Source organism: Mastigoproctus giganteus, chromosome 10, assembly GCF_048544385.1.
Source record: "Mastigoproctus giganteus isolate SK-2022 chromosome 10, ASM4854438v1, whole genome shotgun sequence".
Classification (NCBI taxonomy): domain Eukaryota; kingdom Metazoa; phylum Arthropoda; class Arachnida; order Uropygi; family Thelyphonidae; genus Mastigoproctus; species Mastigoproctus giganteus.
Window position 1 is genome coordinate 159435990 of NC_143584.1, and position 12754 is coordinate 159448743.

Here is a 12754-nt window from a genome sequence, read left to right on the forward strand (position 1 = left end):
ATTTTGCTTTATACCAATCCCACTAACAATACTGTCGTAACGGAGTGAAGTTGCACACTTCAAAATTAAGTAAATTAAATATAAATAAATAAAATATGATATAATTTCAATTACTAATTTTATATTTATAATAATACTAATTTTATATTTAATAAAATATAATTTAATTTACTCAGTTTTGAATTACTGTACTTCAAAATTGAGTGAATTAAATGCGATTAAATAAAATAGCTTTCCATACTACTACTACTACAGTATTAGAAAGCACTAATTATTATGTTGACTTCCAAAGCATCGTATGTATATGATTACAGTAGGCTATAGCATGCTCGTATAGGTATTATTCTGTTGTCTGATAATTACTAATAACAGTTACACAAGAGAGTTTCTGTGAGAAACAGTATCAGCAACTCCAGACCATTTTATTTTTCGTAAGTCAGAAGCGTTGTCAGTTGCAGTGTCGTTGGGTGAGTTGTCTTAAAAGTGCTAGTGAATTTTGGAGAATTCGTGTAGATATTTTTAGTACAGAACGTAAAGTCAAATGATTGGGTAAATATCACGTGACTAGGGTGTAATGATCATGGTTTCGGTTTTGTTTTGGAAATTGTTGCGTCGGATAATATAGTATTTTGCTATCACTTGAAGCAAAACAGTTGTTTTTGCAAGATTGCTAATGGTTAGAGGTAATTATTCTCCTTTGCTAGTCGATGTATCAAGAGATTTAATTGAACTTAAATTGAATTTAAATTGAACTTAACTTTTTTTTATTAAGTCGAATTAGTGGTTCAGTTCTAAGTTCACCGGCCTATTTTTTTTAAGACTGCCGTTTGAAGTTTTGCACTTAGTCTTTGTAGTATTTGCTGGTTGCGAATATTTATGACAAATTACTTGAAATCGTTCCGATAATTTTCTCGATATACCATCCTAAATAATTTCTTTTTGAACCACATGAGTAAGTGCGCATCGGAAAACGTCAACGCATCTTGGTTTCTCTCACAGCGTATATAAAAACGTATATAAAAGCGTATATTTGTAAACCTCAATATGATACGTAAAACACTTCCGTATGATACGCTCCAGAAATTAAAACAAAAAGAATTTTAAAAAATAGAAAATCTTACATTACAGTAAGAAATAATTAACAATAATTAAAACTCAAATGAACACTATTAAAAATCAGTTTAACGCAGTTAAGAAAAATTAAGTAAAAAATTAATTTAACGGAAAAAATGCAAAACGATTTTCTTTCCTAAAAATCATCGCCATCTTAAACCATTATTTAGGATCACAATTAAAAATCATTTGATTTTTAATTGTGTTCATTTGATTTTTAATCACTGTTAATTATTTTGTTACTGTAATGTAAGATTTTCAGTTTTTTAAAAAATTGTTTTCGTTTTAATTTCTGGAGAGTATCATACCGTTTACGTATCATATTGAGGTAAATTTCTCGTATTCTTTTACAAATATTGATATCAACGTAGAACGTATTGAGCATTGTAGCTCTGTTTCATACTATAAAAATAGTAGTGGCATGTGATGCAAGAAAGCAAATGTATGAGCTTTATGCAGCATCAGCCAAAAAAAAAAAAAAAATCACACCATTCCCTCCAAATGCCTGTCCAGTTCCTCCTTAAATTTATTCAACCTATCAATTTCTACAACGACAGATGGAAGTTTGTTCCAGCAATTAACCACCCGCTGGCTAAAGGCAAATTTCCGCACATCTATTCTACCTCTGTCCTTTCGTAATTTGAATTTATGCCCCCTTAGGTTCATAATCTGAACAAGTGGAAGGATCCCATCAGAATTCAGCGTGCTGAACCCATTCAAGTATAGGTAACACATTTTATTTTATGCAGGATTTAATTATAAACGATAATTGCATCTTTTAGTTTCTTGAACAATGCAACATGGGTGAAATTTATATAATTTTGTGAACAGGTGAAAAAAAATTATTAATATTGGAAATATTAAAAAATAATAATTTTAAGTAATTAAAATTTTAGCCAGTTTTACTTAAATTCTGCTTAATTTTAGGAAAGCAATTTTACTTTGCTATTTGATATTAAACCAATGACAAGTATGCTCATCTGACTTGACCTCTGTGGTATCATTTATTTTATTGATTTTTTTTTTTTTTTTTTGTCTGTAAAAGTTCAATGTTTATTTATTTTTATATTTTTGTAAAAAGTTCATTAATTTTTAATTAATGAACTTAAGAGAATTAAGTTCTGAATTACAATGTGCTTCAAGTAAAAAGCAGTAAACTGCTTTTTCCTACTGAAATCACCATTCAAAAAATCAATACACTATTATTACAAAAAATAAACAGGGTGGAGGAGACAAAGCTGCCACACTGTACAAGACAGATAGTCCATCAGCGGGTGATCAGGGTAACATGGAAATCAAAGGTTCTTTGAAACAGGACTTTAGTGGTGCAATTTTTGAATTGCTCTGCTTTGGCATCAATCGTGACTGCACCAGCCCCTCTCCATGCTCCTACCCAAATTTTTAAATATATAAAAAAGGAAGTACACATTTTTAAACCGAAACCTTATTTATATTAATTTTACAGAATAAATGTCATTATAATTTATTCTGTAAAAAAAAAAAAGAATTGCCAAAAGCAAGTTATCCCTCACTGATTGTCACATGTCATTCAAATATTAATTTCAAAGCTGGGGAAAAAAAAAAAAATTGTGCAACACTGGCCTGAATTGTTGACATGCTCAAAGCAGCTCTACAAGCATCCTGCATACACTGTTGGTAACTGTAAATGGCCTCAAATACAGACTACTGAGCCCACCCAAAGCTTTCACTGCATCAAAATCTTCCTAAAAATGTCTTTCGAATACTGCTTCATTCAAACTGTGAATCTGAGAAACTCATCTTGCCTGCTTATTCCTTTTTGAAGTCATCTGAAGAATTGGTGCTTGTTGAATTATTTTATTTCCCTCTGATAGTTGAAATTTGTTACTTCAGGTGGATGCTCGAATTTGATTGTTGAAGATTCATTTTGTTGTGATTCTTCCTCTTCAGTCTCTTTCATTTAATTCAAAAGTAGCAATAGTTTTTGTTTTGTTGAGCAATATAAAGAGCTCTTCTTCTGTATTGAGCTAAGAAGAATCCAATACCGGGGATCAACATAAACTCCAGAAAGGAAATGAATGTTGTCAAAAACTTTTTTTCCCAGACTTGGTTGGCACACTATGGCCATAGTTGCAGTTGCACCTAATAAATCGCTAAACCAACAACAACAACAACAGCAACCCAGACTTGTTTCTGCATGGAGGATAGAATTGAATTCCTAGTGAACTTTATTTTGCAAAAATTGACAGTTTTTGACATTCTTTCTTTCATGAATCACTCCTTGGGTTACACTGGCAGCTTGAAGATTTGTGATTGTTTCATTTGGCTTTGCCAAGAGATTCACAGGTTCTCTATTTGGTCCCATTCAGCTTTTGTTAACTTGAGTTCTTTTATTCCAGCAGCAGCAACTTGTTCACAGTAAGATCGAATAATGAGAAGCTGATCAATCATCGCATACGTTGAACCCCAGCGAGTCACAATATCCAGTGATTGAGACAGCCCATGTACTCATCTTGGGGTTCGTAGTTTGACAATGGCCTATTGAATTTTTGCCAGAAATTTCTTTCCAGGTTCTTTGTTCAGCCAATCCCAAATTGCTAACTGAAGAGTGTGAATACCACACTTCATCAGTTGGACTTTTGACTCTTCCTCAAGTAGCCATGGAGGTATGAGACCATTTATCACCCATGTGACATGTCAGTTAGGTGGATTACACTGGCCGATTGCACTAATATATCAGCTGTTTCCAGGCAACTTTTATGTGAAGATTTAAAAAATAATGCTTCAAATTTCACATTACAATTTCTATATAAATAGGTTTTTGTTACCCATAATATGTATTTCTTACTACAATTTAGGGAAGTATATATGACAGTGATCTGTTGTATTACCTGCACATAATAATGTTTGCATGTGCAATAGATATGTAATTTAACTGCATATTTATTACATATTATGCATTTCTTCTGTTTTTCTTAGCATTGTATTGTTAAAATGTTTAAGCAAAAGCAAAGAAAGTGTCTGACTCACCCAGTTAATATCTGTGTGTGGATGATTTACAAAAAAAAAAAAAAAATACTCAGTGGATGAAAATCTACATTATTATTAAATGTGCATATTCTTTATACTTTGGTTGCAAGATTGGTGATCAGGATAAATCCTAGGCTTTGCTCCACATGTGTGCTGTCTTATCTGTACCAGAAATTGAAGGATGTGTGTGATTAACTGGGAAAATTGAACGTATGTCTTCTGCTGTTGCTATGGTATGGTGGGAACTGTGCAACCACATTGACGATTGCTATTTTTGCATGACAGAAATATCAGGGGTGTCCAGAAAAAAAGCAAACGCTGCATCAAATATCCTAACAATCATCTCCAATACAGTCTGTTGCACATAATGAACACATGCTGATACTAGATCCCCAGCATCATGTGACAAAGGTAGTAGTGATGAAATAGTAAAGAAAGGATTCTTATGTTGCAGAATATCCAGCAATCAACCACCTGCTGATACCAGATCCATAGCAGAGTGTGACAAAAGAAGTAGTGATGAAATAGTAAGGAAAGGATTCTTATGTTGCAGAATATCCAGATTAACCAGCAGGTGGTTGATTGCTGGAACAAACTTCCATCTGTCGTTGTGGAAGTTGGCAGCTTAAATAAATTCAAGGCTGAACTAGACAGATTTCTGGAGTGAATGGATGGATGAAATGGGAAGGGAGCTTCTTTTTTTTTTTTTTTTTTTTTTTTTTCTGATGCTATATAAGTTTGCTTTCTTGCATCATATGCCTCTACTAATGCTAATGCTAATATGCTGAACCATCCACTTCAACACATTTGGACTACCAACCAGAAAACTATAACATGCCACTCTTAATTAAGCAAAAAGAGTTGAATGACTTAGTTTGTGATTTAAACTTTTCTAAAGTGCAAGCAGAACTCCTTGGTTAGGTCTTAGGTTATAACAGTGGAAGTTACTTGAAGCAGGAACTACAGCAGAAATTACAGTATATCAGAAACTTCATGAAGTGTTTTCAAAATATTTTGTTATTATGGAAAATAGCATAGTATGTATTTCTGTTCTGAACAAACTGGGTATTGAATACAGTCTTATGAATGGCATATAATTATTGATGCCTTAAAATTAACTTTAAAAGTAGTTTGGCTGCTTTTAAAGTTAATTTTAGTGGAAATATATTCCTATCCCAGTGGAAATATATTCCTATAAGTTCCTTTACTTCACGTTTTTGACTTGATAAAACATAAAAGTATCCAAGATCCTCAGTGCAAGAAAGTACCATGACTGCTTGGAATGTCTGTGATGATCTGAAGGTAATTGGATTTTTCACTGGTCTGTGGGAAGTACTGTTGTTTTCTGTTTGTGGGATAATTGTGCAATAGAAAAATGTTATATTATGCATCAGAGGGAAAAAGAGGAAAGAATTTTTACCAGGCTGAAGTAATATAAAGTGTTCTACTGGTTGAACCAAAAAAAGGTTCTTCCACCTTTGCATATAAAGGTTGGATTAATGAAGAATTTTGTTAAGGATTAAGAAGGAGGTGGATTCTGCTACCTAAGAGAAGCATTTTCCAATTTAACAGATGCAAAACTGAAAGAAGGAATTTTCACTGGGGTTCAAATTAAGAAACTCCTCAAAGATGGTGTATATGAAACAAAGCTACAGGATATTGAACTGATAGCTTGACAATCATTTAAAGCAGTTGTGCATGGATTTCTTGGAAGAAGGAATGCCTTTATGTGTCAACTTTACTGCCAACTTATAAATTTTTTTTTCTTGGTGTAGCATAAGCCTCAGGCTTCCTTGCACCATATGGCTATTAATAATAATAATAATAATATGTGGACTCAGGCCCCATTTGTACCTGTTACTAGACCTGAGTTTCTGGAAGGGAGAACCATACAACCCTTTGCTTAACTCTTTCATGTATGAGTTCTTGAATGTGTGTGTGTGGGGGTTGTGCATAGCAAGTTTCCAATCACAGCTGGCTCTGTGAAGCAAGTTTCTTTGAGGATTTTTGAAGTTTTATGATTTTTTTTTTTTACATAAATTCTTTTAAAATTTAATTTATTATTTTTACTTCACTGTTCAACACATGCAATTATTGTCAAAAATCAAATCAGAATTATAAAAAAAATGTAAAAGTTAAAAAAAAAAAAGAAAAAAAAAAAGCTTATTGCTACTTTTTTGATGCAGCATTATTCTCTATGTATGTAATGTTCACTAAAAACTGCCCTGCAGTGAAATAGAAAGAAATGATTTTTGAAATAACTAAGAAAATACACAGTGCTATTGAGATGATTGTTTCTTTTGATATACATGCTTTTGTGTTACTGGATTTGTGAACTAAAAGGCCAAGAGATAAAGGTTGCCGAGTTGGAGAGGTCATTGAAGGAGCTCTGTTTTCTGCTTTACTTTCTTTATTGTCTTCTGATTCCATGAGGGATAAGTACTTTGTTTGCAGGTAGTTTGCATAGCATAGGACCACAACCTTTGAACTGAGTCCTTTGGCAGGTTTAGAGGTTTTGAAATGCTGCCCTTTGGTCATTTTGAACACTAGTAGTACCTTCTGGTTTCTGACAGATGGGGTCCTAGCAGATCAAATCCTTTTTTATTCCATTTTATATTTTAATTGTATCAATTATTTATCTTTTGGTTCACAAATCCAGCAATGCAAAAGCACATACATGAAAAAGGAGTCAAAGTAGGCTTATTGAACATTGAATTGCAAAATGAACAATTGTACAGAGAAATAGAGTGGGCTAGTAAATCGGAATGTCTTATAATGGGGGATTTTAACTTCCCAGATATTGACTGGAACTTCTGTGTTGGTCACTCACACACTAGTCAGACTTTTGTGGATTTATTGGATGATTGTTTTCTGCAGCAGCATGTTCGAGAGGCAACCAGAGAAAGTAATACTCTTGATCTGTTTATCAGCAGTGATCATTCATGTATTAAGAATTTGCAGATAAAAGAACCACTAGGTGGCAGTGATCACAGTGTACTGATGTGGGATTTACTTACAGATTTAATTACCATCAGGGGTAAAGGAAAGGGTTTTTGTTTCCGTAAAGGTGAGTACAGTAGTCTCCGACAGTTTAAATTCTGTACAGTGGGATCAACTGACGATGTTACCAACAGTAAATTCTAAGTGGGAAGCATTCAAGGAATTAATCGTGGATGTTACTAAAAGGTTCATACCTATTAAGAAATATTGTTCAAGGTTTAGGCCTAAATGGTTGTCAAATGAACTAATGAGACTCGTAACAGAGAAGAAAAATGCATGGGATTCATATAAATTATCAAGCGACTCAGAAGCCTATGGCAGATATAAGCTAGTCTGTAATCAGGTCACAAAGTAGGTTAGGCAGGCGAAGGCAGATTACGAGAAATCTTTGGCAAAGGATGCTAAGAAAAACAGCAAGGATTTCTTTACTTATATAAACTCTAAAAGGAAGAGGATGAATCTGATTGGTCCACTTGACATCGATGGTTCGACTGTTGATGATCCTGCTCAGATAGCAAACAAACTGAATGAGTATTTTGCATCTACATTCACATGTGAGGAATTATTAAGGTTTGAAAATGGCAGAAGGTTATCAAATTGTAGCAGGATACTTAATGATTTTGTAATAACTGAGAGCAAAGTGGAAGAGAAACTGTTGAAGTTAAACGTAAGAAAAGCACCTGGGGTGGATGGGATCTATCCAGTTATATTAAAGGAGGCGGCAAAGCAACTAAGCAAACCCTTAGCCATAATTATGAGAGCATCCTTGGACTCAGGGGAGGTTCCCACAGACTGGAGATGTGCAAATGTATCCCCAATTCACAAAGGGGGATCGAAGGGTGACATGAATAATTACAGACCAGTTAGTTTAACTTCTGTTCCGGGTAAAATAATGGAGTCGCTGGTTAAAGATGCATTGCAGGATCATCTAGACAAGACTGCAGCAATAATTCAGACACAGCATGGGTTTGTTAAGGGAAAGTCTTGTCTGACAAATTTGATAGGATATTATGATGTGGTTACAAAGGAACTGGATGCAAAAAATAATTTTGATATCACATATTTGGATTTCAGGAAAGCTTTTGACACTGTTGTGCATGGAAGACTATTGTACAAATTGGAGCAGAATGGTATTAAGGGTAAGTTGCTACAATGGATAAAAGGATGGTTAAGTGAGAGAAGACAGAGGGTGGTAATCAATGGGTGCTGCTCTTCTTGGACTAATGTTATTAGTGGAGTCCCACAGGGTTCGGTGTTGGGTCCACTGTTGTTTTGTATATTTATCAATGATATTGATGAAGGTATATCAGGCTTAGTGTTGAAGTTTGCAGATGATACAAAGGTTGGCAGGATTGTTAATGACAGTAATGGCAGTGTGCTACTGGAACAGGATCTAGATAATTTGGGTAGATGGGCTAAGAAGTGGCAACTGAAGTTTAACCTTGACAAATGCAAAGTACTGCATATGGGTAGAAGTAACCCCAGAGAAACGTACCAACTGTGTGGTACTACACTTAAGGTGGTAGAAAATGAAAAAGACCTGGGAATAATTGTGTAGTCAGATATGAAGTTTTCTGAGCAATGCAGACAGGCTGCCAGGGCAGGTCATGGGGTTTTGTCAATGATATATAGGAATTTTGCTAGCAGGGAAAAGGAGGTGATAATCCCTCTGTATAAGGCAATGGTCAGGCCACGCCTTGAGTACTGCGTACAGGTCTGGAGGCCTCATTTTAGGAAGCATGTAGATTTACTTGAGCGTGTACAGAGAAGGGCAACAAGATTGGTAGGGGAATGAAGGGATCCTCTTATCAAGAGAAACTCAAGTTTTGCAAATTGCAGTGGCTGGAGACTAGGCACATGCGCGGTGATCTGATTGAGGTGTATAAGGCCTTGAATGGGTTGAGCACGCTGAATTCTGATGGGATCCTTCCACTTGTTCAGATTATGAACCTAAGGGGGCATAAATTCAAATTAGGAAGGACAGATGTAGAATAGATGTGCGGAAATTTGCCTTTAGCCAGCGGGTGGTTAATTGCTGGAACAAACTTTCATCTGTCGTTGTGGAAGTTGATAGGTTGAATAAATTTAAGGAGGAACTGGACAGGCATTTGGAGGGAATGGTGTGATTTTTTTTTTTTTTTTTTTGGCTGATGCTGCATAAGCTCATACATTTGCTTTCTTGCATCACATGTCACTACTACTACTACTACTACTACTACTACTACTATTAGCATTGTTTACTTTCATAGTGATTTCAAAAAGCATTTTTTTCCTGTTTCAACTCAAGAGCAGTGTTTTTAGTGAGCAGTTTGTAATTCTTGCATATTTTTTCCCTTCACTTGTACATGTCCAAAATATCCTCTGCACCTATTTATTATTATTATTAGCTACATGGTGCAAGGAAGCCTGGAGCTTGTGCTGCACCAGCCAAAAAAAAATTCTCGAGTTACCCTGAGAGAGAGAGAGAGAGAGAGAGAGAGAGAGAGAGAGAGAGAGAGAGAGAGAGAGAGTGTGTGTCAAAGGTAGAAGGGAATCACCAAGAAAGAGAAGAATGGTGATATCCAGCTCAGAACCCTGGGTGTGCCAAGCGCATACTCACCAGATGTGAGCCCCTGGGGTTACGTGTCACCTGATTCAATTTCATCAACTTAGAAATCAGAAATCCAGAGAATTGGTTCAACTTTTGTAAGCCCAGATTGGACAGCTGGAGCTAACAGGTGTGAGTTTTTCTTTCAGTTTTCAAAAATATTTTGTGACTGTCTTAGAAACCCAGATATGCCATGTCAGCAACTACTAGAATATTTCTAGACAATTCATACATAAATGGACACATTATTTAAAACGACCTACAAAATGTATACAAACATACCCCACAGAGCCAACTCAAATTAAACATGTATAGTGCATGCCACTTATTATGGTTACAGATAATGTTATCTGTAATTACAGATAATGTTAACATTTGTTGAATTGGTAATGGTAGTAATGTTTAAGGGCACAAAGGCAGCTGAGGCCAAAATGTGCCAGATCCTATTATCATTATTCTAAAGTAATATAATTTGTTCCATTTTGGCACCAGAGGAATTCATATATATGTATTTGTTTCAGAAAGGTATAGATTTCATCTAGGTTAGTTAGCACTGTTTCCAGTCATGTGGGTAAGCAATAATGGTTCTTGCAGTTGTGATTAAGAGTAGAAAGTACTTTTTCTGAAATGGCAATAGTGAGGACAATCTAAAAGTATATGCTAGACTGTAAGTGATAATGTATAATGTGTGCATTGAGGTGGGTCATCCCCCATGAGAAGAAACATATGGGTTAGGTGTGTATGCCCTATCCTTAGTCTTGCTAGTACAACTTCTTCTTGTCTGTTTTGTCTGAAGCTGGAAATCCATAATGCTGGTTCTTCTTTGATTTGGAGCAGTTTGTTATTCCTTTGTGACTTCCATATTTCTGACCACTGAAATGTACAGACTTTTATTTGTTTAATGTTATCACTTTTATGAGTGATCAAATGTATACTAATACATAGAAAAAATACCATTTATTGTATTGGGTGCTTTGGTTTTTATTATTGCTTTTTTTGCCTAATCACAGTTTACATATGTGCAGTGGAAGTGATTATGTACCGTATTGATTTGTATTTGAACTCCTACACATTGCGTGTCCAGTTACTGCTATTGCTTCATACAGTTTGTATGGTTGCCAGTATCATTACTTTGTGAAAGAAAGCACTGTATTTGTACTCCTACAGATCTGTTTTACAGTGGAGCATTAACCCGTTTCTATTTCTTCGTTTTAATTTTTCTTTGTTTTTTAATAGTTTTTATGTATTTCCATAAACATGATAGTTTTATTATTATTATTTCTCTCTGATTGGGGCTTCCACCTCGTGACAGGTATTGCTACCAAGTACACAGGGTGGTTGTTGTTGTTATGTCTGATGTTACTGTTGGTCGAGGAACTCTCTGACTATCCTACAGGTGTTCAGGATTGCAACTTTCTGGAGTTCCTTGTAGGCGTTCACTTGTAGGTCTATTGCTGCTAGGCTGTTATGTAGGGTCTCTGGCACCATACCTGTGGTTGACACGATGATTGGGATGGTTGTTGCATATGCCACATCTCTTTGATCTCCTGTCTTAGGTTCATGTACTTCCTGATTTTTTCCCCATGGGTTTTCTACAGGTTGCCAGTGTTGGGTACTGCTATGTTAATCAGATAGGTAGCCTTTTCCTTCTTGTCCACAAGGGCTATGTCCGGTCTGTTGTGCGGGATTGTCCTATCCGTTATTATGGCGCAGTCCCAGTACAGCTTGTGGGTGGGGGTCTCTAGCACTGCCTGGGGTTCATACTTGTAGTATGGTACACTTTCTTCGACCAACTGGTATTTCCTTGCTAGCTTCTGATGTATTATCCTGGCTACCTGGTTGTGTCTATGAGTGTAAGGATGCAGGATGCAAGGTGATCTCAGCCTGGGTGATCACCTTGCATCCTGCAGTGATGTGTTGGATCGTTTCTAAGGCCAGATGGCATCATCGATATGTGTCATCTAACACTCCAGGCTCCTTGGCGATGTATTTTCTATAGTTCCTGGTGTTGATTACCTTTTCTTGGATGGTGAGCATTAATCCTTCAGTCTTGGGGAAGAGTGTCCCACTTGTGAGCCATGCATTGGAAGCAATTTTATCTATGTGATCCTGATGAAGATCATTGTAGTGTCTGCCATGGAGTGTCTTCTCTGCCCATCTTTCTAGCTTTGTTTGTACCTCCTGGTTGGGGGGGGGACTCCTCGCTTAGGTTGAGTGGGGTGTACCACTAGTGTATCTTCCTCATGGCCTGGTGGAGTGCTGCTGTGTGTTTCTGGAAGTAATCCTTCGGGTTAACGATCGCTGTCTTCTGTTGCTCAATGAGGTCTATCAGGCCCCTTCCTCCTTCTTCCTGGGCAATTGTCAGTCTCTCCACGGCAGATTTTGGGTTGTGTTGGCAGCTCTTGGCCATCATTGTCCTTGTCTTTCTCATGATATCCTTCAGCTCAGTGTTAGTCCAATCTATGACCACGAAGGAGTATGTTAGCACTGGGACTGCACATAGGTGTTTATGACTTTAACTGTGTTCCCTCCATTCAGCTTTGCTTTCAGCAGGCTTCTGAGTCTCTGATGGTATTTTTCAGTCAGGCAGGCCTTGATTTCCTTGTGCTGTAACTGCTGAGCCCAAGTATTTGTAGGCCTCTCCCTCTGCCATGGCTTTGATCTCTTTACCACTCTGCAGCTGGTAGTTTCAGTTGACTAATTTTCCTTGACGCAATCCGTGGATCTTGCATTTGTCTAGACCAAATTCCATCCTAATATCCTTGCTAAATTCTTCGGTGATCTGGAGTAGCTGCTGAAGGTGCTTCTCAGTTCTCGCTTAGAGCTTGATGTCATCCATGTACGTCAGGTGGGTGAGGGTGTACAGGTTCTTCCTTCCTTCTTAAGGTTATATCCGTACTTGCTACTGTTGAGCATAGTAGATAGCGGGTTAAGTGCTAGACAGTTGGACTCAGGGCATCTCCCTGAAAGATTCCTTTCCTGATGGGGATTGGCCTGGTTATGATGTTTTCGATCTTAATGGTGGTACTCCATTTCACCATCGTT

At 36.5% G+C, this 12754-nt stretch overlaps 1 protein-coding gene across 1 annotated transcript in view; it reads left to right on the forward strand.

The window, feature by feature from the left end:
- Positions 1–371: 371 nt before the first annotated feature.
- Positions 372–12754, forward strand: part of LOC150079416 (NFX1-type zinc finger-containing protein 1-like) — a 77230-nt gene continuing 64847 nt past the window's right edge. Inside the window, exon 1 of the mRNA XM_090383059.1 lies at positions 372–467. The gene's annotated coding sequence lies outside the window, so the exon portion shown is untranslated. The remainder of the gene's footprint in view (positions 468–12754) is intronic.